Consider the following 27,736-nt stretch of genomic DNA (forward strand, 5'->3'; position numbering starts at 1 on the left):
TAAAAATATGGGTTGCTCCCTCTGCTGTCCAATCACCTGTCTCCCCTGGGGCGTCACCCTACAACTGGCTACTTTTGAACTAAGATAAACATATTTTCTTTGTTCCTCTAGAATAGTCATAATCCTCATACACGACATATCCCCCCTTCGAGACTAACTAAAAGTCTCGAAAACAAACAGAATAGGATTATGACCAGTAACAATTTATCTTATTGAGTATCTTTACCATTAAACCAAAAAAACATTATCCTCTAGAGTGTAAATACCATTCTATGAAATATGAATAAATGTTTATGAAGTGTGAATACATTACTATGAAATATGAATACATCTTTATGGAGTGTGAATACATTACTATGAAATATGAACAAATCTTTATGGAGTGTGAGAGCGAAAAACTGTCTGGCAGCCATCTTTCCAGATCCATCCATCAATCAAGACAGTAAATTCTCTCACGGTCCCTCTGCCCCCGAGGCAACCACCTGAGATACTCCAGATAAACTCATAAATCCTTATCAATGCATTTGAAACTATGATGCAATTAAATACACATGAAAGCCCCTGCAAACAAAATACTATCCAAAAATGTCCACTCTAAGGCTGGTCAACCCATTGGACCCTACAGTGGACCTCTCCTGCCTAGACTCCCTGTCCCTAAGCATTCACGAAATAAACAAAAACATCTAAGATCCCCACATGTATCCAATAACATCAAATATCATTCTACAAAAATTAATACCTAAGAATATGACACAAATTATGTATTACACATGCAAATATGTCTATATTTCATTGCAGACACTGGAATATAGTCCACTACACTTCATCTCCTCCGTAGTCTTGACTTCCAATGCATTGTTGATGATGGAATCGGAATCTTTCTACACCTTCCTTGTTCCATCTCCTCCAGTCATTCTCCTTTCATATTGTCCCTTCATATTGTCCCTTCATATTGTCCTTGTTTGAGTATTTCAATCTCTACATGTTCCCCCAAATGCTTTTGTCACGCCCTGGCTCTGGGGACTATAGTATGTTGAGCTAGGGTGTGAGTTTTCATGTGTGTTGGTTCTAGTTGTTGTATATCTATGTTGGCCAGGGTGGCTCCCAATCAGAGACGGCTGTAGCTCGTTGTCTCTGATTGGGAGTCACTCATAGGTAGCCGTTAGGCATTCATTCATTGTGGTTTTCTTGTTCGTGTTGGTTTGTGTTTGACCATTGACTGTCACGTCATCGTTTTGTTGTTTTGATCGTGTGATCATTATATAAATAAATATGTTAGAATTCAACGCTGCGCCTTGGTCCTCCTCTGTTCCCGACAGGCGTGACAGAAGAAACCACCAAGATTGGACCAAGCAGCGTGTCCAGGAGACATCGCCAGGGAGATCTCTAGCAGATCTCCTTCGCCCTCGACTGGGTCAAGCCGGGTAAGGAAGAGAAGGGCTTGACATGGAAGCAGAAGGCGAAAGGCTGGCGAGGGACATGGAGACCTGGTCCACGGGTGGGAGAGACGCCCAGAAATTTTTTGAGGGGGGCTAACGCCGTGGACGGACGGGCCAGCAGGAGACCGCGGCAGAGCGGCCCAGCGGGTTGGCAGAGGAGGCCGCCAGGTTACGGGGCCACTGGTCGAAGAGGGATGGAAGGTGTAGAGGCACGGCGGGAGGTGCTGGGGTGTGTTACCATTCCAGATCCCTGTGTAGGACCAGTGTGTGTCCCCCAGTACGGTCCAGCCTGTTCCTGCTCTCGCACCAGGCCAATGGCGCGCGTCGTCAGCCCGGCTCGGCCCGTTCCTGCTCCCCGCACCAAGTCAGTGGTGCGCCGTCAGACCGGCTCGGCCGTTCCTGCTCCCCGCGCAAGTCAGTGGTGCGCCCGTCAGCCTGCCGGCTCGGCCGTTCCTGCTCCCGCGCAGTCGGTGGTGCGCTTCCTCAACCGGCTCGGCCCGTTCCTGCTCCCGCCCAAGTCAGTGGTGCGGCCCGTCGCCGGCTCGGCCGTTCCTGCTCCCCGCGCAAGTCGGTAGTGTAGCCCGTCAACCAGCTCGGCCCGTTCCTGCTCCCCGCAGCAAGTCTGTAGTGCGCCCGTAACCGGTTCGCCCGTTCCTGCTCCCGCACCAAGTCAGTGGTGCGCCCCGTCAGCCGCTCCGGCCCGTTCCTGCTCCCGCACCAGTCGGTGGTGCGTTTCGTCCCGGTTCGGCCCGCTCCTCTCCCGCGCAAGTCGGTGGTGGCGCCGTCACCGGCTCGGCCCGTTCCTGCCCCCGCGCAAGTCGGTGGTGCGTTTCGTCAGCCGGTTCGGCCCGCTCCTGCTCCCGCACCAAGTCAGGGTGCGTTTGTCAGCTCGGCTCGGGCTGTTCCTGCTCCCCACGCAAGCCAGTGGTGTGCGTGGTCAGTCGGCACAGCCCGTGCCTGTTCCACTGGTGCCTGGTTCAGCACGGGTCAGCTGCTTCACGCCCAGAGCTAGAGCAATCCGCTCCACCAGTGTGCAGTCAGCTCCGGTCAGCAGGGCCAGACCGGGACCAGGGGGACTTTGGGGGGTTAGAGAGCGAGTGGGGATCATGCCCCGGGCCGGATCCGCCGCCAAGGCGGAGTGCCCACCGGTCCCTCCCCTGTGGTATTTGGTTGGCGCGGTGGAGTCCGCGCCTTTAGGGTGCTGTCACACCCTGGCTCTGGGGACTCTAGTATGTTGAGCCAGGGTGTGAGTTTTCATGTGTGTTGGTTCTAGTTGTTGTATATCTATGTTGGCCAGGTGGCTCCCAATCAGAGACGGCTATAGCTCGTTGTCTCTGATTGGGAGTCACTACTAGGTAGCCATTAGGCATTCATTCATTGTGGTTTCTTGTTCGTGTTGGTTTGTGTTTGACCGTTGACTGTCACGTCATCGTTTTGTTGTTTTGATCGTGTGATCATTATATAAATAAATATGTTCGCATTCAACGCTGCGCCTTGGTCCTCCTCTGTTCCCGACGAGCGTGACAGCTTCTGGAAGAAAAGAAAAGACCAAACAATATCTTTTGCAAAACAACACTTTCAAATTAAACATCAATATCAACTAAGAATATAAAAATGATATATAAATGATGTATGAATCAATATAAATGATAGAATAATGAAATAGGATAATGTGATTCATTCATACACTTCCCCCCTTTGATTCATAACATCATACTAAAATCACACTAATATTGAAAAAAGAATTGAAAAAATTATGAAAACATCAAAAAGGATATTTATCCATCAATTCTCCATCCAGTCCCACTTGTCCCTCTTCATCCAGATCAGGAACAGTCAACAACGGCATCTGAGCGTTGTCTCCAGACATCACTACTCCAACCTATCTCAATATCATAGCTTTCTCAAAGGTCAGTAACAAATTACAAACATCACACACAGTGTTATCAAAGCTGCTATTAAAATGTAATCCATCACTGCTCCTACTGGCCTAACTGATCTTGCAACCAAGTCTTCGCTGACCATCCAGCTCTTTAGATCTACCAAACGCATCCCTTATATTCTTTCAATGCATATATAACCCTAGTGATAATATCTGAACTATCTGGACTCAAGTATAACTATTATTATCAATATGATCTTCCCAAATGTTACACCATACCATGGAAAAAGTCCCCCTTCTCTCTTAGACTTATCCTCCAATGATAGGCCTCAAGACTATGAAATGTGCCATGTCTCTTTTCACCCTATTTTCAACCCTAGCTTCAGATTTATCTGTGTCGGTGCTACCCCTCTTTTAATGGTAAAGCATCATATGGAAGCTTCAACGTTGACATGTAACAACATCCTGTCCATCCATAGGTAAGAATATATATGCTTCATCACCACAAACCCTACAAATATCTCTAAAATTCCCAATAGTCACATTGTCAGGCGAAAGCTAATCTTTTAACCATCAAAGTCCTGCTCTTCTTACTAACTGGAACATAAAAAGTTGCATTATATTTGTCATCTCTAACCTTATGTTCATGCTTATCCAAAGTCATCATATAATCATCACAATCTGATATTCCATAAACATACCCCTTACATCATATGTTTTATTAGAACAAAAACAACTTTTAGCCCTCACGGGTTTCACCTCCAATGCTTCAGGGTTCGCTGTTACCTGATTTTCCTTCCCATCTAACAAATTCCCACAAGTTAATTCACTTAACCCAATAACACTTGAACCTAGGCTTAAACAAATGTTTTGACAATGACATTATTTTATCTGTTACTGATTGTTGCTGATACCACAGTCATGACAAAGCATAAGATTGACACACACTTGATAGAAGTCGAACCCCACGTGTCTGGTGCTGGAATTCTCAACAGACATGGACCCTCAAGATTCCTCACTGATCTTACAGAATGAGCTAGCCGCTGGAACCAAAGATTCCTACCTGCCCATCTATCTTTAATTTTCACAACAGAAGAATCAAACCCATCCATTTAGTTTTCTCTCTTCCCTAACGAGCGGTACCTGATCAGATACCTCTCCTTGTCTGTCATTAAAATCAAAGACCTCATCCTGTACCTCCATGATAGTATCCTTCACTATTTCAGATGAATCTATATTCTTCTCTACCACTATCTGCTCTCCTATTTTAACCCTATCCTTACTACCATTTACAGCACTCTCCATCCGTATCATTTCAGAAAAGTCGTTGTTTGTGTCTGTGTCATACTTCCTACATCTGTTACCGCCGTAGCATCATTAATCCCTTCCAAAGTTACCATTAAAGTAATTGATTTAGTTGATGTATTAACCTTAACTACTTCTAGTGGGAAAGCTACCGATATCCTCTGTGTATTATTTACTGTTGGAGTGGCTACTGTAATAATATACTTCTCTGACCTCCTTTGGTGACTGGAAGCTTCGACAGACTTCAAATCTTCCATTATAAGCGTCACTTTATGAATTACATAGCCTTTTAACCAATAATTCTTAACCGGAACAAATTTTAATGCTTGCACTAGATAAGTACACATATATTCTCCTAATCTTTCTCTCTGTAACATTACGCAAAATAAATGAACAATCACTCATAACCCTCTTCCACTTCATATCGTTGAACAACCTATACCTCCTTTGACTAGGTGCAACAGCTTCTACTTCTGGTCCTGATAACAATACTTCTTCTCCATAATTATCCCTCCATGTGGGAGGAACGTCCCCATCCTAACCCCAAAAACAGTCTTTTCCCCCTAAAATTGCTGCTGGAGCTATTGGTTCCCTTATAATCAAATGCGATATATTTATGGCTTTAATAACTATCAATGTTGAAAGAGTTCAATTGCTTCTCACTGTTGTTTTAATATACTGAAGTGTTAATGTCATTATTGTTACTTCATCTAGTTTCCCCAAAGCTTTGTCTTTGTTGTACTTCCATCTATCACCACTAGTGTCACTTTTTTTAAACTCTCAGTCCTACCTCTAATCCCTGACTTTCAAACTTTTGATTATTAAAAAAATACACCCACAATTACCTTGATCTTCCTGCTGGGAATTGTAAATATAGATACTCAATCACCCTCAATCTTCTCTTATCATTCAGCAACGCATACTTTCTCAATGCATCTGCTCCTAACAGATCTAAACTCCTACCATATCTATCTTCCCACTAAACTCTAAAATGTCCTTCACCACTGTTCTCTCTCTCTTACCTACTAACTAACATTGAAACTTAGCTTACTGTCTTAGAGTTCCTTCAACCCTAGTTCTCCTAACTTTTTTAATCTAATATTTTCTCCTAACCTTTAAAAACCTTTCCCACTGATTTATTCACAAAATCCTTTACCACCACTTTTTAGAATATGTGATTGGGAAGTCCCCACCTGCTTCTGACTTCTTTACACACAGACTTGGCAAACGACTAAACACCTTTTAGCCTAGTTTGAAATCTCTTGGTGTAGGAATGTAACCCAGAATAACAGTCACCCCTTTTAACTTTATTTTCCAGACAGATTGTCTAATAGGCAGTCTAATAGATTATCATCCTTCCTATGATATTATCTTTTTAAGCAAATATGATTCCCAAAAACCCTATTCTTTTTAAAATCCTCTACCACACAGCCGTCTAGTGTACATCTTATTGTACAGTTCAATTTACACAATGCATCTCTTCCCAACAATGCAATAGGTATATGTTCTAATATTAGTATGTCTATTTTAATTTCTCTTTGGAGTTCTATAGCAGAGCTCAATTGGTTCCTTAAGTAATTAACTGTTTTACTACCTCCAAATCCCTATCCTAATTAGTTAATTTTACATAGTGAGATGTTTAACCTCTTTAGGCTGAACACAGATAAAAGCTTTTCCCCTATTCACTATCACTTCTCATAGTCCTCTGTTTTTACTTCAATTGTTGGATATTTTCCCTTCTTCTGTAATCGATGCTATCAGCTGACACCCCCCCCCTTCGTATCTTCTAGGCTCTAGAATCCTTCTCCGGACCCCTGTAGGGTTCACCTGTCCTCAGATGATCTTGACTGGCCCCTGTATCTTCCTCTGAAATTCCTCTGATGTTTCCTCCTGACTTATTGCACTCACAGGTAAAGTAACCAACCTGTCCATAATTATAACAGTCTTCTGGAGATTGCTGGAAGTGTAGCTGAAATCTTCCTCCTCCTTCAAAGCTTCTCGTCCTCTTCCTCTCCAAATCTGTGTCTATCCAGAAGCTGGCTGTGGATATGAAACACCTGGTACCCCCTTGGTGGCTGGTACAATTGCATTTGATCTTGTTCAGTTGAAGCTGTAACAGTGATTGTTGATTTGGTTCACTCTGATTCTTCACTAACCAAAAGCTTCTCTTCTCCTTCTCCACCAGTTGTATGATTGAGGTTTTTGAGAGCTTCTTTATCCTGTTCTTCCTGTTGTTGACATATCAGTATTCTTCAAAGCTTATATTCTAAGTTCTGTCCTCGAAATATCATCTTCCATCATCTTCTTACTATTGGCCTTTCCTTGACCTCAATGTATTCTTCTCCTCCAATTCTTGGGATTCTTTTCTCAGCAGTTTTCTTCTCTTCTGTATCTTCATCCTCATCTTTCGAACCTCATTCTTCTCTTAGTTTCCAGACATCTCGGTTTTTCTTACTTCTGAGTTTTGGATTCATCTTTCTGGTCGTTTCTGCTTGTCCTCTATCTATTGTTCGTTCATCTTCATCTCTGATGCAATAATCACCCTCCTGGATGATCACTGGAAGCTGAGGATAAACATCCTAAGCTCTACTTCCTTCTCATAAGGTGGGGGTGTTTTTGCTGAATCCGTGTTGAGAAAGGTGTACTAACTTCTGCCATTAGTTTTTCTGTCGCTCTTCTCTTCCTTTAGCATTTTCTCTATACCTTTGTTTATCTTATCACTGGAATCTTTTATCAGTTTTTGTTTGAGAATGAAGGGCAACTTTTGTTTCATTTGCCGGATAACCTCGCAATACCCTTAACTAAAGGATTACTATTCTCAACTATATCAACCGGTGTAATGACTTTCATAGCCTTGCTGTCCTTTCTCCCCATTGTAACAACCCTTTTATATTCCTTTATTGTGAATTATTTTATTTTAGACTATATAGCCTATGGCTTCCCCCCTTTAATTATTAATATAAACCATACATACCATATAAATATTATTTTTTAAACCAGTCAATAAAAATATGAATATTAAAAAAAATCAATTAAAAAAATGTATTCAAAATATATTTCTAATTAAAATAAAAAATCTATTAAAAATCTATTAAATGTATGAATAATTAAAACCAATTTCTTATTTCTATATCCTATCTTACCAATTTATCAATTAGTGGCTATCTTACCACAACCCATCAGGAAAGAAAATGCAAGTAGTCAACTTCAGACTACAATCCTAAAAACAAAGCCTCTAACCCTACCATTACTACACTACCCATAAACCCCCTTGCTCTATAAGCACCTAATTATTTAAATTTTACAGAATAATGTCAGTCCTCGATTCCCAACACAACCCCTAATCAAGCCAAGTGATGCACAGAGCCTCCAAAATGCAATTTTTAATGAATCAGTATTTGCCAAGCCTATGTGAAATTGTCATAACATCAAATATCCTGTAGGGGAAGATTTTGTAAACAGACAGTACCAAAACCCCTTGACTCGATCCTTTCCTTGTCACGTGACGTGTACGTCAGCACCTCTCTTTCTTTCTCCCTCTCTCTCCTCTCGTCTCGTCCTATCGTTCCTCTCATATGACAAAAGAACAGAGACACAGAAAAAGATTTTAGTAGTTAATGCAATACTGAGTTACTTCCAGCATTCAATATTCCCCCACTCACATTCGCTCTAAGACTTAACTCAGGACTAAATAGATCGCTCAAAAACATTTTTATTTATTTTAATCGTCATTTAATTTAATTTATTATAATCCGTCAACATATATCTAATTTATAAATTCACTACATCTCAACAAATAGTTTCATTTTCAAAACCACAGCCGCTTTAACAACTAAAGATTCGTGTCCAAATCTCTCTTGTCTGTGGCTATTTCTCTGTCTCCCCCTGCAGCACGCACAGCCCAACAGAAATATAACACTTTACCCACAATCCCTGTGTTGTAGTTTTAGTAACCAACGTGTTGTAGTCTAGTGCCGTAAACCAACGTCTCATAATCTCGTGCCATAAACTCCCCCGTTTTGTAGTGTAGTGTCGTAAAATTAAACGCATGCGCAAATACATTCAACGATACGATTCCCAGACAATAGAACGCTAGCATTCCGCTACAGCTTCACTATTTTATACCTTATAATCAAACAATTACACTTAACAGAGCTCACAATTGCATAGAACTCTGAATTCTACACACACAAACATAATTTAAGAGGCTTTATCCCATCGCAATGGCCCCCTAAGGACACCCGTTAGCATGTAGCACGCAACACAATTAGCATTAGCCTTTATGTACAATGTGGCATGAAACACAACCAGCATTTAGCATTAGCATTAGCCTTTAGCTAAGCTGTGGCTTGCAACACGCAACAGGTTCCCTGCATTGTGCCTAAATTATTTTCCTTTTTCCACTAACTTTATGCTGCCGTGAGTTCATAGATATCCTATGAGAGGTTACGTCAGACAAATGCTTCGTCAACCACCAGCTGAGAGATAACATCAATAGAATGTATATTCCAAAACCTCGTGTTCCCAGAACACACCTAATCACACCGAATGCGTTATCAGGATTTATGGCCCATCCTATATGATGGCCTCGTTCCGAGGTCTTATCAGATTCACAATGCCCTAATTGTGTATACGCATATCTGCCTTATTCATCTGCCTTATTATTTTCGCCGTTTACCAATGCAACCCAATTTTAGAATAATTATTACAGACCCCTAGTTCTCAGCAATAACGCCACACGAGGCACATTTCGGTCCTAATGGTACATTTCTCCAGTGCACAATCACATAGCATCCAAACTAACAAACTTCCAAAGCGGTGAGGAAAAACTCACCCTTTTCTGGCCATGACTTCAGAACGAGTTAGCTTGGCGGCAACGACTGAAGCAAAGGAGATCAGACCAGCCCCACGTTGGGCGCCATTTGTCGATGTCGAGTAAATGCTGGCAATTATTGCTGATAAACAAAGGAGTCCGCTCATACTGAACCTTTGATCATAAGTTTATTCATATCACAAGCTTTCAGCATGAGTTACAGGCGTCATGAGACCCGGAGAGCAGTGTCTCGAATTGTAATGGCTGCTCTAACACCCCCTGCCTCCGCTATACTTATAAACAATGTAAAAATATGGGTTGCTCCCTCTGCTGTCCAATCACCTGTCTCCCTAAGGCGTCACCCTACAACTGGCTACTTTTGAACTAAGATAAACATATTTTCTTTGTTCCTCTAGAATAGTCATAATCCTCATACACGACAATATCCAGACTTAAACAACCTAGACGGATAATCAATGGGTTTTATGATTCTAATTATATGTGTAAAATAGATTAGCAATTCACGTACAACTTTCACGTTCTTGTTTCCTGTAGGGTCAAATAATGGCAAGAGGGGACTTGGGTGGGAGACTGCATAGCTTATCTCAGAGGGATCTGTCATAGTAAGAATGAAAGTGAAAAAAGACTTGAAATATTTACACTGTCTTCTTGTAATATTATACAGTAAGATATGTATTTTATTGTCTGTTAAATGATTAATAAATATTTTTTACCTGTTCGCTCCCCTTACGGATCCAAAATGGAACGCAGAGGTAATTATTTTAACAGACACAGGCCTACCACTTCTTTAAATAATGTTTAAGTAATGTTTAAGGCAGATCTTAGGTTAGGCTTATATCTGTCTGGGCAGTGATCTAAACCAAAACATTTCTACTTTTAGTTTTAAGGTCTATACTTGACTTTTCTATTTTTTGTCCATTACAAAACAGAGGTGCCAATGTTGATGAAATACTACACCATCACCACTGGCAATACTACGGGTTCTCATATCCAGTTTACGAGACAACTTGGAGGAGGCTGTACTGAAGTGATGTCACCAGAGCAGAGTGATGTCATCATGGCTTTCTGTCCCATTGTCTCTCGTGCTGGTACTGATATTGAGGCAGCACTGCAGCAGATTCCAGGTAGCCAACCCCCAAAGTATCCTCCAAAACAATATTACTGTCTCTTCTAGCTATTCTATCTCTATATCAGAGTTGATCTTGAACATGTATCAAGACGCTAATGATATGAATAAATTATTTGTTTGTCCCTTGTTTTTTGGACAGTTGGTAAACATGTCATTCTGGTAGTGCTGCATCACACCTTCCACCCAGACTACATCATACCTGACAGCAGCAGACTAGTGACCAGAGGTGATGTAATACTCACAGTGGACTGTCTCTTCCATGAGGATCAGGGAGGACTACTGAAATGTCCTTGCAATGAAGAAGCCGCTAAAGAGATTAGGAAGAAGCTTGACATACATCCTGAGGTGGAGCATCAATTTATCAATATCTTCACTCTGTTGTTGGCAAATCTGAGTGGGTGGGTTTGTACTTGTGGGACTATTTTATTGGTTCCCTTTGCTAGGCAAGCTAAATCAAGAAAACAACTAATATGAGTTGATGATGGACTGTAAGAACCTATCTAATGTGCTTCTTTTTTCTTTTTTCTTTTTAAAGACCAAAGACCCGATGGACATTATGGTATGCCAATATTTTTTTCTATTAGACATTTCTAACATATTATGTTATATTGACCAATTTTCATATTGCTTTTGTACTGTCATGATCCCTACACATTTTTAATTCTGAAGAAAATATCCTGTCTAATATTATTTTTTCTTCTTTTTTACAGTGTTGATTATCTGTGTCTTTTTTTGTGGTATAGTTGTAATCTCGGCCATTGGGACTTTAGTTAAGAAAATGATTTCAGAGAAGATGCTTAGCTTTTTTGGCTGCATGGCTGTTCCAACCATGAATAAATGATAACCTCACAGCTGTGGAAGGAAGGTCAATTGGAAACATGTTTCCCATCAGATATACATTTTCCAATGTGATATCCTTGAAAAATAATAAGAGCATAGATGACTTGCCACTTGCTTTGTATCATTTTTCCCACTAACACGACACTCAAATGATCTCAAATTCAAAAGACAAAATTGAGCCTGTAACCACAGTTACTGCCAGCTAGCTACTGAAACTAGAGTTGTTCTTGCAGTAAATGTTTTCTATCTAATCAGTCAAGGAGCATTCACACAATTATTATTTAAAGTTAATTCACAGTCAGATAAGGCTTGGTCTGGGATTAGGGTTCAGCTACATCCTTATTTCAATTCCGGAGTGTACTGTACCTAACAGCAGCAGACTAGTGACCAGACCTGATATAATACTGGAGTGGACTTGACTTGTCTGTTCCATGAGAACCAGGGAGGACTGTGCTGGGACAGATTTTGAAGCAGTACTGCAGTTGCCTGGCTACCCAAACTCCTTGCTCGGCCAAACGCTACGCCACGCCTATGGACGTTAGTTTCTTCTCCACAATGAGTCTGGATTTGAGTACCTCCCTGACAATTTATAGAATGCAAACACATTCTAACCGTTCTGATTGGTCCCAGAAACGGAAGCTGCCACAACCGTTTTGAAAATGAGTCATTGGCTTTGATACTCTGATTGGTTAGAGATGATCCAATCACTGATTACTTTGTTTTGTACAACACCCCTCAGTTTGACGTCACCACAAACGATTTCAATGATGGCAGTCTCAGACTGAAGTGCTGTGTTTAGTGAACATTGTGCAGCGGAATAATTCAGTTTGAGTCATCAGTCAAGCACTGCAGCAGATTCCAGGTCATCAATATCCATTAACTAAGTCGTAAAAACTTTCTGAATTATTATTATAGCAGTTGTTTTTGTTTTGTTAATGCTTACCCTACTAGCTACGTAACTACTACGTAAGTATGACTAAGATCACACTTGTCTATAGCAATTCATGGAACTGAACTTGTCACTAGTCAGTGATCAGAGTTTAGTGTAGTGCTGCATTACACCTTCAATGCAGACTCCACTGTACCTGAGTAGCAGCAGACTAGTGACCAGGAGATTATGTAATGAAGACTGTAAACCTTCTGTTCCATGAGAGCAAGGGAGGACTACTGATGTGTCATCACAATAACAAAGCAATCACAACTATTTGTGCCCAAGGACTCTAAGATAACCTGCCTAAATGACTACCGACCCGTAGCACTGACGTCTGTAGCCAGAAGTGCTTTGAAAGGCTGGTCATGGCTCACATCAACAGCATTATCCCAGAAACCCTAGACCCACTCCAAGTTGCATACCGCCCCAAACAGATCCACAGATGATGCAATCTCTATTGCACTCCACACTGCCCCTTTCCCACCTGGACAAGAGGAACACCTACGTGGGGAATGCTGTTCATTGACTACAGCTCAGCATTCAACACCCATAGTGCCCTCTAAGCTCATCACTAAGCTAAGGATCCTGGGACTAAACACCTCCCTCTGCAACTGGATCCTGGACTTCCTGACGGGCCGTGCCCAGGTGGTAAGGGTAGGTAACAACACATCTGCCACACTGATCCTCAACACGGGGCCCCTCAGGGGTGCGTGCTCAGTCCCCCTCCTGTACTCTCTGTTCACCCATGACTGCATGGCCAGGCACGACTCCAACACCATCATTAAGTTTGCAGACGACACAACAGTGGTAGGCCTGATCACCGACAACGATGAGACAGCCTATAGGGGAGGAGGTCAGAGACCTGGCCGTGTGGTGCCAGGGACAACAACCTCTCCCTCAACGTGACCAAGACAAAGGAGATGATTGTGGACTACAGGAAAAAAAGAGGACTGAGCACGCTCCCATTCTCATCGACAGGGCTGTAGTGGAACAGGTTGAGAGCTTCAAGTTCCTTGGTGTCCACATCACCACGAACTATCATGGTCCAAACACACCAAGACAGTCGTGAAGAGGGGGCACGACAAAGCCTATTCCCCCAGGAGACTGGAAAAAGATTTGGCATGGGTCCCCAGATCCTCAAAAAATTATACAGCTGCACCATCAAGAGCATCCTGATTGGTTGCATCACCGCCTGGTATGGCAACTGCTTGGCCTCCGACCGCAAGGCACAACAGAGGGTAGTGCGTACGGCCCAGTACATCACTGGGGCCGAAGCTTCCTGCCATCCAGGACCTCTATACCAGGCGGTGTCAGAGGAAGGCCCTCAAAATTGTCAAGACTCCAGCCACCCTAGTCATAGACTGTTCTCTCTGCTACCGCCACGGCAGCGGTACCGAGTGCCAAGTCTAGGTCAAAGACTTCTCAACAGCTTCTACCCCCAAGCCATAAGACTCCTGAACAGCTAATCATGGCTACCGGACTATTTGCACTGCCCCCCACCCCATCCTTTTACACTGCTGCTACTCTGTTAATTATTTATGCATAGTCACTTTAATTCTACCCACATGTACATAATACTCCAACTACCTCAACTAGCGGTGCCCCCGTTACTGACTCTGCACGGTACCCCCTGTATATATAGCCTCCCTACTGTTATTTTATTTTACTTCTGCTCTTTTTTCTCAACACTTTTTTTTGTTGTTGTTTTATTTTATTTATTAAAATAAATGCACTATTGGTTAAGGGCTGTAAGTAAGCATTTCACTGTAATGTCTGCACCTGTTGTATTGTTAGCATGTGGCCAATAAAATTTGATTTGATTTGATTATTTTGAAAACGATAAAGAAACAGAAACGGAGTGAGGCGGGCGGTTGTTGCAGCATTTCCTCATGAAAGGTCCAAGAGACCAGGATGTGCACACTACCTCAATATTTAATGGCTGACAGGACCAACATGTCATTAGAAAGTGTGTGAGACAGTGTAATCAGCAGTAATACATAAACACCACTCTAATTATTGTATGATTCAATAATTCACCCTAACATCCAGATTGGCTTTTTGGAAAGCATTCTGTGACAGTGACATACAAGCTACATTAAATCAATTGTATGAAGTTCATTTTCCAGCAATTTGTTGTTTTAATGCATATTTTGTGATACTTTGTCTATGAACACAATCTCAAATAGCAGAAATTACCACAGTGAGCTTTTTCCAAGTTGTTTACTTGGGGCTGATATTGAAGCACCACTGCAGCAGATTCCAGGTAATCAATATGAACGCTTGCCTAGATTTAAGGAGCTCATACTTATTCGCCTAATGGGGAATCAATATGACTGACATTGGATCATACGGCGAATGTGGACAGTAGTTGTACACATGAAACACTATCCTGATAATAACATGGTTTATCAAGCACCACACATTGTCTGGGCCTTTTGCCATGCATTTGACTGAAGCTAAATTAAATCAAATGAAATTAAGGGATTTTATATGTATATTTGCACTAGTAGGCTATAAGCTATTTGAAAGCATCTTACACGTGCATGCACATGAAGACACTTGTGAAATCATTCAATAAATGAGCTCAATAAATGTCTACCCGTACTGTCCCTTAGCAAGGTTAGCAGCCATTCCTTCCTGTTTGAGTCCCCCTCTGTCCCCCTGACAACGATCCTCATAACCAGTGTTTGCATTCGGTTATTTGAATGGAGAGTCCATCAAATGTCTATGCTGATATTTTCAATAGGCTATCTATATACTTATGAAAAGTATACTGCCAGAAGATACCATTCCTACCGTTAAGCTTGTTTACACTGACCTGCACTGAAATCGGAACACAATCATGGTTAGATTAAGACACAGTGGAATCGGCGTGAGACATGGGTAGGAAACATTTACATTACATTACATTTTAGTCATTTAGCAGACGCTCTTATCCAGAGCGACTTACAGTTAGTGAATACATATTTTATATTTTTTCATACTGGCCCGCCGTGGGAATCGAACCCACAACCCTGGCGTTGCAAACGCCATCCTCTATCAACTGAGCTACATCCCTACCGGCCATTCCCTCCCCTACCCTGGACGACGCTGGGCCAATTGTGCGCCGCCCATGAGTCTCCCGGTCGACAGAATATGGATTCGAACCAGGATCTAGTGGCACAGTTAGCACTGCGATGCAGTGCCTTAGACCACTGCGCCACTCAGGAGATATAGGGATGGTATATGCTAGGGGTGATGGTATATGCTAGGGGTGATGGTATATGCTAGGGGTGTGCCGACATTGTCATACTCGAATTCGTAATCGTATCCGTAAATTGACAGTTGATAGTCATATCGGATCGGATGACAGAGATGTTCTGAAAAAACTAAACTGTTTTAATATGCCCAAGTAGATGTTGGCAAAATACCTCCCTACACATTCTCACTGCAAAAAAAGATGCAGAGTAGGAGCAGCGCGCGGAGGGGTGCGTGTGTGTGCTCAATTTGCAGCCGGCTGCCATATTTGCTGTTACTTAGAATGCGCATTAGCATTTCATATTTTTTCAACAACAAATGCAAATGGTGATGTCTGGCAACCTGTAAGATAGTAGCAAACATAAAAAGCTGTATGTTAGTTAGCTACAGTAAAGTACAATTATCACAATAGAGTCAATGTTTCTGAAATGCAAACAATATAACTTCGGTATAAAAACATGTCGCAATTACCAACAACTACGTATATGGATTATGCTGTTATTAGTTATGAACAAAACGTGTATATAAGTAACTGTAAATAGTGTAATGTTGTAGAATTTAGTTTTAATTATTGATGGACTTACAACGCCTGACTGCCCTGATACAACCAAGGATCCAGGAACACACCATCTGGAAATTAAAACAATTGGAAAAAGACCCATTGGCTTCTGAACCTTCATTATAGTATGGATGTTATAATAAAACGGCTGAATGGAAATGTGCAATTCAATGTGTATCACAAATAAATAGCTGTCGGAGCTGTGACCACCCGGAAAAAAATGTCATTGTGGATTCTATTCTGATCTGCTGTATCAATGTCTTTGCTACAATGTTTCAGCACTATTTTCAGAACCATGGATAGCGCCCATATAATTTACAACGTTTCGATCTGACATTCAATTTATCCTATGCATAGACCCGACGTGCGCTGTTTTCAGGACCATGGACAGCGTCCCTGGAAACCAAGGTTCTGGAACTATCAACCAGCACTTGGGTAGTTTTGCTTTACATGGCAGTCAATACGAAAAGAACTAATGACCAAAGAATGACCTAAAATGTCACTTTACAACCAGTGTTAGTGAATGTAGCATCATGTTTTGTTTAAAAATGGATGGTTTGGGAAATAGTTTTGATTTTTAATGCTGGTAACCCGTTGTATAAAGCTTCTCGTGGCTATGACCACATCACAGCCATGATAAAAATGTCATAAAACATGGCCTCTTATGTATTATTACTTAATTACTCTATGGTATCTTTGTTTGATTCCACAACAAGATTAAACTGATAAGAAACCATGCTACTGAGACTGTGAACTTCTATTGGGATCACTGCTTTAATTTCTCAGTTGGAAAATATTTCAGTTGTTATTACAAATCAGTTTTTGTTTTTTACGTTAGTAAAATGTTTTACTTCCAGTGTATTGGCCTAAGATATAAACTTGTAATCGATACTTTTGCGAGGGGGCATGTTTTGCTTTATTTTAATTTTTATGTCATAAACAGGATGGATAAAGACTATGTTTTGAAATATGCAATAGCTTTTGAAATATTCATAGCTAGTAATTGACAGTGTTTCACTATAGTTTTGCCTTTGTTCAAGCTGTGCTGGCCTCTGGGAGAATGGTGGTTGGGAGTGTGCGTAGGCGAGAACTGCATTCACTCTAGTTGATGTGAAGTGCAGCTTCTGGTAATAGTCAGGTCAGCCAGTCTCCCCTCCCGTGCCCTCCTTGTCTGATCCCAGCTATTACCTTTGTGTTCTGGAAACGTCCTATCCTACAGTAGTGGAAAAAGTGCTACGTGTTCATACTTGAGTAAAGTAAAGATACCTTATTAGAAAATAACTCAAGTAAAAGTGAAAGTCACCCAGTAAAATACAACTTGAGTAAAAGTCTAAAAGTATCTGGTTTTAAATGTACTTAAGTACAGTGGTGGAAAAATACTCAATTGTCATACTTGAGAAAAAGTAAAAAAGTAAGTAAATACTATACATAAAATTCCTTATGTTAAGCAAACCAGACAGCACAATTTTCTTGTTTTTATTTTATTTACGGTCACCGGCACACTCCAACACTCAGACATCATTTACAAACACAATATTTGTTATTAGAGTGTCTAGTTTGAGAAACAGATGCCTCACATGTCCTCAACTGGCAGCTTCATTAAATAGTACCCAAAAACACCAGTCTCAACGTCAACAGTGAAGAGCCGACTCCGGGATGCTGATCTTTTAGGCAGAGTTGCAAAGAAAAAAGTCCAGTGTCTGTGTTCTTTTGCGAACTTAATCTTTTATTTTTATTGGGAGGTCTGAAATGTGGCTTTTTATTTGCAACTCTGAAGGTCAGCATCCCGGAGTCACTTCACTGTTGACCGTTGAGACTGGTGTTTTGCGGGTACTATTTAATGAAGCTGCAGTTGAGACTGAGAAGGTCTGTTTCTCAAACTAGACACTCTAATGTATTTGTCCTCTTGCTCAGTTGTGCACCGGGGCCTGCCACTCCTCTTTCAATTCTGGTTAGAGCCAGTTTGCGCTGTTCTGTAAAAAATTGCTTTTCTTTCGAAAACAAGGACATTTCTAAGTGACCCCAAACTTTTGAATGGTAGTGTACAGTGAGGGAAAAAGTATTTGATCCCCTGCTGATTTTGTATGTTTGCTCACTGGCAAAGACATGATCAGTTTATAATTTTAATGGTAGGTTTATTTGAACAGTGAGAGACAGAATAACAACAACAAAATCCAGAAAAAGCATGTCAAAAAATGTTATAAATTGATTTGCATTTTAATGAGGGAAATAAGTATTTGACCCCTCTGCAAACATGAATTGTACTTGGTGGCAAAACCCTTGTTGGCAATCACAGAGTCAGATGTTTCTTGTAGTTGACCACCAGGTTTGCACACATCTCAGGAGGGATTTTGTCCCACTCCTCATTGCAGATCTTCTCCAAGTCATTAAGGTTTCGAGGCTGATGTATGGCAACTCAAACCTTCAGCTCCCTCCACAGATTTTATAGGATTAAGGTCTGGAGACTGGCTAGGCCACTCCAGGACCTTAATGTGCTTCTTCTTGAGCCACTCCTTTGTTGCCTTGGCCGTGTGTTTTGGGTCATTGTCTGCTGGAATAACCATCCCACGACCCATTTCAATGCCTGGCTGAGGAAGGAGGTTCTCACCAAGATTTGAGTGCATGGCCCCCGTCCATCGTCCCTTTGATGCGGTGAAGTTGTCCTGTCCCCTTAGTGAAAAACACCCCAAAGCATAATGTTTCCACCTCCATGTTTGACGGTGGGGATGGTGTTCTTGGGGTCATAGGCGCATTCCTCCTCCTCCAAACACAGCGAGTTGAGTTGATGCCAAAGAGCTTCGATTTTGGTCTCATCTGACCACAACACTTTCACCCAGTTCTCCTCTGAATCATTTCTTTGTCAGTGGGCAAACGTACAAAATCAGCAGGGGATCAAATACTTTTTCCTTCACTGTATATATATTTTTATTTATACTCCCATCAAAAGGTGTCTCAAGCATTACATTACATTGTCTTTATATTTATCTACATTAATGGAGTTAATTATTCCCCAATTTTGACAAAACACACTTTAGCTGTTCCAGACTCACTTAGGCTATACGTGCATATTCTAAGGTTTATAGTTAGTTATATTTCTAGGGTTCAATTGCCAAATGTTTTGACTAACAATAGACATTTTTCTAAATCAGACTTCAATCCACTTATTCACTCATTATTACAACTTAATGGCTGGGGAGCAATGTGCTTCATCCTCATTTTGCACTTCATGATCACACACAGGCACTTCATCTGTTGCAGTGGTTGAGGTAAGACTCAGCGATTCTGGCCAACCCACCCTTTGCCAACCTAAAGAAACAAAACCACATCAGATGTTACTGATAGTATCTTGGCCTGATATAAATCTAATATCCTGCAGCTTTATGAGCCACAGGCCCTTATTGTGTCATCTAAACCCTAAACACCATTGGATATGTTTTTCATTAAAGGGGTGGCAGGTAGCTTAGTGGTTAAGAGCGCTGGGCCAGTAACCTAAAGGTCACTGGTTCGAATCCCCAAGCCGACTAGGTGACAAATCAGTCGATGTGCCCTTGAGCAAGGCACTTAACACTAATTGCTCCTGTAAGTCGCTCTGGATAAGAGCGTCTGCTAAATGTAAATGTATACTTAGGAATTTTGGCAAAGAGGCCCTTTATCTACTTCACCAGAGTCAGATGAACTCGTGGATACCATTTTTATGTCTCTGCAGTTTGAAGGAAGTTTGTTAATTAGTGCTAGTGCAATTGCTAACTAGTGTTAGCGCAATGACTGTAAGGCTATGGGTCTCTACTAGCATGCTAGCAGATACCCATGACTGGAAGGCTACGGGTATCTACTAGCATGCATAGACATAAAAATCATATCCACAAGTTCATCTGACTCTGCGGGGGAAGTAGATAAAAGGGCCTCATTGCCAAAATCCGAGTATCCCTTTAATGTTCCTGTTATTCATAAGGCAATGTCAGCATCATTGACTTATTCACACTATAAACACCCAGGCACAATTAACACAGTACAAATAGGGAGCTAGTGTGGTATCAGGTTGCAGAATTCAATTTTGATTACTGATGCTAACATAACATTTGAAATTGTACTTTCATCTTATCTTGATGTGATATCAATTTGACCTGTGTTCATGTAATTACAATGATAATATCAATGAATATACCTACATGAATTTAGAACTGACTTAAACAATTGGAAAACCTCAGTTAAGAACCACCCGATGATCATACGAGGGTCAAAGGAAGAAACTGCAATCTGTGAAAAAATAACAATAAATAAAAACTGGTTCTCCTTGTATAAAAATTATTCTATAGAGTCACATTGTATTTAAAATGGTGTAAAAATGATAGAATACCTCAGGATGTATATTAAGCTTCTTCAGAATCTCTTTGACTGCTTCTTCATTGCGATGACACTCCAATAGTCCCTTGCTCTCATGGAAGAGACAGTCCACTGTGAGTATTACATCACCTCTGGTCACTAGTCTGCTGCTGTCAGGTACGGTGTAGTCTGGGTTGAAGGTGTGATGCAGCACTACCAGAATGACAGGTTTACCAACTGTCAAAAAGGAAACAAAATACATGTCAACTCTTAGCCATGGATATGTGTAGCCTATTAATGTATGCTAAATGTAAAAATATGCATAAATTACTGTTGCCATTGTCAATTACTTTTATTTTGACCCTAAACATGGAAGACAGTAGCTGTCAGAGGAATTTGGTCAGATTACTGAACTACCTGGAATCTGCTGCAGTGCTGCCTCAATATCAGTCCCAGCACGAGAGACGATGGGACAGAAAACCAGGATGACATCACTCTCCTCTTGTGATGTCACCTCCAGTACAGTAGTGGTTGCGGTGAGTTGCTGTGTTATGCCCTCATGAGACCCCAGAGTATTCCCAGCTACAGTAACTAGTATAGCTATCTTTGGCTCTACAGAGAGAAAAAACATGTATGTAAAAAATGCCTGTGCTGCAACAATGGTACATTGTGGTACATTTACAAAGCGACAAAATTGCAATGAAATACATAGTTGACATTTCTGAAATATGCCCCTGATTGTGCAGTGATATCCGGCTTTGCAGCAGCACTTTTCTTAACCTGTGCTGCAGCGCAGGGAAACGTAATAAGCTGCCCACCTCTGGGTATAATATCAACGTTCAATTTGTAACAGGTAGTTACTTACTTTTTGGAGAATCCTGCTGCAACAGAGAGAAGTTCAGAAATGAACCCAAAAAGTAAATTCTCTCAACTTTGTATAAAAGTTAACTGTTTTTTTGGTGCTGTGACTCACTCTGATCACCCAATCAATGTCTATCAGCTGCTGGGGTTGCTACAGAGAGGAGGTCAAAGGGGGTGTAGTGTAGCCATGTAATAAGTAACCCTGCTGATTGTTTCATTGCTGATTGCTTGTTTTTAGCTCCCAGAGCTAATGCCTGAGCTTTAGCTAAGTGGGATAATGTGGTGTTGACAGTCCAGATTCAATACATTTAATCATCCCTAGGAAAGTGTCTGGACACCACGCATAATATATTGTATATTTTTGTATAATCACATCAGCCATTGCGCAAAGTAGCAAAGTTTGAAATTAGAAAATAAATACCTCCAGGTTTTTTATACTCAAAGGGCTTCACTGAGTTCAATAAACTCCCAGTCAGTCTGCAAGTTAAAATACACAGTATAGAGAGAAAAAGTTCAGAAATTACACAACTTTGTATCATAAACAATTGATAAGATTACAAAGCTTTATTGTATGATGATGTAACCCTTATTAACATCGCATATTGAACATTTAATTAAACGTCGCATATATACCATTTAATTAATATATACTAATTTAATTGTACAGTTGTTAATATCAGCTGATAAGAACCAAAGTTTGTTTACAATGTCAGGGTCTTTGTTAACGTCTGTAGGAAGTTGGTTTTGGCTCTCCTGTTGCTGTGTGGTCACCCATTGCATCTGACAAGAGGTCCTCTTGAGGCCTACTTAAAGGTGCTAAGATTTCCATCTGCAAATATCCCTAATGTCAATAACTTATCAATAGAATAAAATGAATAAAAAACTAGGAAAGAGAGGTCGATTGAACATTTGCAGCATCTTTACCTCCTTATTGTTCATGACTGACTGTATTTCACTGACCCTGCAGAGCGACACAGACAGGATCACCTGTAACTGAAATATAGACAAGGGGGTAGCTGCATCCCAATATGGCGACCATATCAATATGGGCGAGTGGGTGTGTCGAAAGGAAAGTAGTGGGTGTGTCGAAAGGAAAGTAGTGGGCGTGTGGAAAGGAGTGGGTGTGTCGAAGCGCTTTGCTATAGGTTAGACGGTTTTGATTGAACTGTGTTTTATTCTTTCATTTTTTATCACGCAACTACCTTAAATTGAGCTATAGTTTGGACTTCTGTTTTGAAGCCAGAGGATGAGTCTGAGTCATATTTCACTGTTAGTTTTACACAAATAATTGTACATTTTCAGTTATAAAACTGACGTAATTGTTTTATTAAAAGTATTGATGATGGGGTGTACTGTTACTTCATGCGTTGTATGTGTGTGCTTACTGTGACGGTCACCCTGATATTGGCTACTAGGTAGCTACTTCCCACGCTGTTGCCGGACAGTAGTGCTTCGTCAAAGCGGGACCGAAGGGCATTGTTTCCCGGTGTTGTTGCTGTTCATGCCCTCCCCATTGAATAGTAGATTGTATGTACAGTGGGGAGAACAAGTATTGATACACTGCCGATTTTGCAGGTTTTCCTACTTACAAAGCATGTAGAGGTCTGTAATTTTATCATAGGTACACTTCAACTGTGAGAGACGGAGTCTAAAACAAAAATCCAGAAAATCACATTGCATGATTTGTAAGTAATTCATTTGCATTTTATTGCATGACATAAGTATTTGATCACCTACCAACCAGTAAGAATTCCGGCTCTCACAGACCTGTTAGTTTTTCTTTCGAAGCCCTCCTGTTCTCTACTCATTACCTGTATTAACTGCACCTGTTTGAACTCGTTACCTGTATAAAAGACACCTGTCCACACACTCCAATCAAACAGACTCCAACTTCTCCATAATGGCCAAGACCAGAGAGCTGTGTAGGGACATCAGGGATAAAATTGTAGACCTGCACAAGGCTGGGATGGGCTACAGGACAATAGGCAAGCAGCTTGGTGAGAAGACAACAACTGTTGCGTAATTATTAGAAAATAGAAGAAGTTCAAGATGACGGTCAATCGCTCTCGGTCTGGGGCTCCATGCAAGATCTCACCTCGTGGGGCATCAATGATCAGGGGGAAGGTGAGTGGATCAGCCCAGAACTACACGGCAGGACCTGGTCAATGACCTGAAGAGAGCTGGGACCACAGTCTCAAAGAAAACCATTAGTAACACACTACGCCGTCATGGATTAAAATCCTGCAGCGCACGCAATGTCCCCCTGCTCAAGCCAGCACATGTCCAGGCCCGTCTGAAGTTTGCCAATGACCATCTGGATGATCCAGAGGGAGGAATGGGAGAAGGTCATGGTCTGATGAGACAAAAATAGAGCTTTTGGTCTAAACTCCACTCGCGGTGTTTGGAGGAAGAAGAAGGATGAGTACAACCCCAAGAACACCATCCCAACCGTGAAGCATGGAGGTGGAAAGTAAAAGTATAAATAATTTCAAATTCCTTATATTATACAAACCAGACGGCACAATTTTCTTGTTTTATTTAAATGTACGGATAGCCAGGAAAACATTCCAACACTCAGACATTCATTTACAAACGAAGCATGTGTTTAGTGAGTCTGCCAGATTAGAGGCAGTAGGGATGACCAGGGATGTTCTCTTGACAAGTGCTTGAATTTCACCATTTTCCTGTCAGAATGTAACGAGTACTTTTGGGTGTCAGGGAAAATGTATGGAGTAAAAGTACATTATTTTCTTTAGGAATGTAGTGAAGTAAAAGTAAAATTTGTCCAAAATATAAATAGTAAAGTAAAGTACAGATACTTAAGTAGTACTTTCAAAAGTATTTTTTAGCTTAAGTACTTTACACCACTGCCTCCCAGGCCCACCCATGGCTGGGGCCCCTGCCCAGTCATGTGAAATCCATAGATTAGGGTCTAATAAATTCCTTTCAATTGACTGATTTCCTTACATGAACTGTAACTCAGTAAAATCATTGAAATTGTTGCATGTTGCGTTATATTTTTGTTCATTATAGATGGTTATCAAATTAGTTATTTCTTGTGTATGCTAGGCTGCTTTCCTACTTTAAATAAAATCACGTGAGAGAAACAATGGCCACCTTAGCTACCGCTGACACTACCATGATACCAAGTAGGAAGCACCTTAAGTCGGCAGGCACGTTTACGCAACACTGGTGCAATGGTCGCCTGTTTACTTGTTGTGCGGCCCAATCAGCCACGCAACGGTTTTGAGTGGCAACAAATCTGCCCAATTAGTTTACTCGCTTTCCATACTCTCACTCCTTTCGACACACACACTCGCCCATACTCCGGTAGGCCATATTGGGCTGCAGCTACCCATACATGGAAATACAGTACATAGCCTAATTACATGGTTTGTGGCTGGGGCAAGAATAATACACCCAATTTAAGAATATCAATTTGTTTACCTGCACCATACTCTCACGATGTCAACCAACACAGAAATGAAACAAACTAGTCACAACATCAGGTTTGGATGAGAGAGGGTCTTCAAATACCAGAACAAAAGTCATATTATCTTAACATGTTATGTAAACACGTCTGTACTGCTTCTATTTTCACTCTTGAAACGTCCTCCTGATTTCTAGTAATCAGAAAGTGAAAGTGTGAGTATGCACAGCCCGTTGGTCGGGGATAACGTTCAACGCATAATCAGCCAACACTCTTTTGCTCTGACAAAAATAATGTATCTATTCGTTTTTATTGGTTACTTTCACAACAGTTCAGTCATGTCACAACAATAAACAATTTTCTGATAAAGAAAAGGTCAAATTGCATTATACAATGCAAGTATTGATTGGTATAACAATAATAATCTGTACGAATTTGTGAGCTCATTGACTGACTGTATTTCACTGACCCTGCAAAGCAACACAGACAGGATCACCTGTTAATGAAATACATAGGTAATTACATAGATTGTGACTGAGGCAAGAAAAATATGTGCAATTTAAGAATATAAATTAGTTTAGCTACTTACCGCACAATACTGTCACGATGTCAACCAAGACAGAAAATAAACAAACTAGTCACAAACATCAGGTTTGGATAAGAGGGTTGTCAAATACCAGATAATAATAATAATAATAATATGCCATTTAGCAGACGCTTTTATCCAAAGCGACTTACAGTCATGCGTGCATACATTTTTGTGTATGGGTGGTCCCAGGGATCGAACCCACTACCTTGGCGTTACAAGCGCCGTGCTCTACCAGCTGAGCTACAGAGGACCACATTATCGTATTATCTTAACTTGATCTGTCTGTTTGTACTTCTTCTACTTTCACTCTTGAAATGCACAGATAAAACAATGAGACAGATATTTCACCAGATGTATAAATGTGAAGCATCTGCTTGGCGTTTCCACTCACTAACAAATATGGTAGTGAGAAGAAGTCCTTCTTCTTCAGTGGGGTTTATCGGCGGTTGGCATCCAACGTTATGGTGCATTACCGCCACCTACTGTACTGAAGTGTGGCCAGAGACAGGGAGAAACTAAATCCTACTTGCCAGCCCCCTTGCTCTTAAAAAAGATAACAAAATATTTGAGACTATATCTAATGACGTTCTACTCAATATACTCTGTAAACTAATTTCCTGTATACCCTTCTCCCTCATACTAAATCTCATCATCTCTCTTTCCCTCTGATACTGCCCACACTGTAGAAATACATGCTCCACGGTCTCTGTTTCCTGACAATAAATCACTTTCCTGTTGGATGCTTTCCTATCACATTTTAATGTCTTATTCAACTGGCTGGGTCCCACCCTTAATCTTGTTTAAAAAAATAGCCTCCTCTCTCCTGTCCCTTCCTGCCGTCCTCCCTCCCCGACTTTCCTCTGTACTTGAAATACATGCCTTCCCCTTATTATCGTAATTCCACTGCTCCTGCCATCACTACCATCACTGTATATATCAGTCTTTTTGCCTCTGCCTTGCTCATTGAAACTTCAACATCAACATCCCCCACTACTAAGTGCTTGTTTAGCCATTTCATCTACTGCCTCGTTCCCCTCCACCCCCACATGGGTTCGGACCCATGTAAATCTTATCTGTATATCCATCTGTTTAATCCTGTCATGGGTTTGTGAGAGGAAGCCCACTGGCCGGCAGCGGGAGAAGGATGAAACTAGATGGATTTTGGCCGACATTCTGCACATTTTCTCGATGAAACATTTTAACTCAATACAGTTTTCTGTTCACAAAACTAGAATATGTTATGAACAGAGTGGACTAAGTTTTGTAAACTTTACCCTTTTCAAAAGTTTTTTAAAAATCACGTTGTTTAGAAGAATTGCAAAAGCGAGTTGAGTTATTACACACGGGTACTTCACAAAATGGGCGTTTTCCCTAACGGAAATATCAAGATACGTGCTAGAACACACCATTAGGATCTCAATAGCTCTACCCACCATCGGTGTGTTCGTAAATTAAATCTGGAGTGTCAGAGTGCGCTCTGGGCATTCGTAAATTCAGAGCATTGTCAGATTGTCCATTTCTACATTCAGAGCATTTCTCTATCGGAGAGTTACTGCGAATATCAATTTGTTTACCTGCACCATACTCTCACGATGTCAACCAACACAGAAATTAAACAAACTAGTCACAACACCAGGTTTGGATGAGAGAGGGTTGTCAAATACCAGATCAAAAGTCGTATTATCTTAACATGTTATGTAAACACGTCTGTACTGCTTCTACTTTCACTCTTGAAACGTCCTCCTGATTTCTAGTAATCAGAAAGTGAAAGTGTCAGTATGCACAGCTAACACTCTTTTGCTCTGACAAAATTATTGGTTACTTACACAACAGTTCATTCTTGTCACAACAATACACAATTTTCTAATGAAGTAAAGGTCAAATTGCATTACTCAATGCAAGTATTGATTGGTTTAACAGTAAGAATCTGCATGTGAGTTCATTGACTGACCCTGCCAACAAACGAGACAGCAACACAGACCCTGCAAAGCAACAGACATCGATTGTGGCTGAGGCAAGGAAAATATGTGCAATTTAAGAATATCAATTAGTTTAGCTACTTACCGCACAATACTGTCACGATGTCAACCAAGACAGAAAATAAGCAAACTAGTCACAAACATCAGGGTTTGGTGAGAGGGTCGTCAAAAAACCAGATCAAAAGTCGTATTATCTTAACTAGATCTGTCTGTCTGTACTTCTTCTACTTTCACTCTTGGAAACGCACAGATAGAACAATGAGACAGATATTTCACCAGATGTATAAATGTGAAGCATCCGCTTGGTGTTTCCACTCACGACCAAATATGGTCGTGAGAGGAAGCCCACTGTCCGGCAGTGGGACAAGGATGAAACAAGATGGATTTTGGCCGACATT

At 41.1% G+C, this 27,736-nt stretch overlaps 1 long non-coding RNA gene across 1 annotated transcript; it reads right to left on the minus strand.

The window, feature by feature from the left end:
- Positions 1-22,083: 22,083 nt before the first annotated feature.
- Positions 22,084-27,469, minus strand: LOC123482720. Its single transcript, XR_006657844.1, has 3 exons — positions 27,424-27,469; positions 22,265-22,333; positions 22,084-22,169 (listed from the first exon to the last, which is right to left on the minus strand). It is a non-coding gene; the product is annotated as an uncharacterized LOC123482720 (long non-coding RNA).
- Positions 27,470-27,736: the final 267 nt, after the last annotated feature.

Source organism: Coregonus clupeaformis, chromosome 36 (genome assembly GCF_020615455.1).
Source record: "Coregonus clupeaformis isolate EN_2021a chromosome 36, ASM2061545v1, whole genome shotgun sequence".
Classification (NCBI taxonomy): domain Eukaryota; kingdom Metazoa; phylum Chordata; class Actinopteri; order Salmoniformes; family Salmonidae; genus Coregonus; species Coregonus clupeaformis.